The sequence below is a fragment of the Wasmannia auropunctata genome, unplaced genomic scaffold (genome assembly GCF_000956235.1).
Source record: "Wasmannia auropunctata unplaced genomic scaffold, wasmannia.A_1.0 LD336103.1, whole genome shotgun sequence".
NCBI lineage: Eukaryota > Metazoa > Arthropoda > Insecta > Hymenoptera > Formicidae > Wasmannia > Wasmannia auropunctata.
In genome coordinates, this window is record NW_012026787.1 from 473,994 (window position 1) to 474,457 (window position 464).

The following is a 464-nucleotide window of genomic DNA, read 5'->3' on the forward strand; positions in this document are numbered from 1 at the left end:
GTTGCAGTGTGGGGCTCGGACTGGTGTGGTTCGGTGGCGGATTCCAAACGCCTTAAGGAGCTCCGCTAGTTGCGTGGATTTTAGCTGGGTCCCGTTGTCGGAAATGATTTGATCCGGGCAGCCGTGTCGATATATTACATCCTCGGTGATAGCGCGGGTGACTGCTGGCGCGGTGGCTCGGCGCAGCGGTCGTAGTTCCACCCACTTCGTGAAACGATCCTGCATCACCAACAGCCACGCGTGTCCCTGCGTCGACCGGGGAAGCGGTCCGATCAGGTCTAGGGTGACCTGCTGCCACGGCGCGGCGACAGGTGCGGTGTGCAGGTTCCCGGCCGGCTTTCTGGTTGGTGCCTTGTGTGCCAAACAAGTGGGGCAGTGCCGTACGTAGCGGGTGATGTCTTGAAACATTACTGGCCAGAAATATAGCCTGGCCATGCGTGCGATGGTTTTCGCTACTCCCAGGT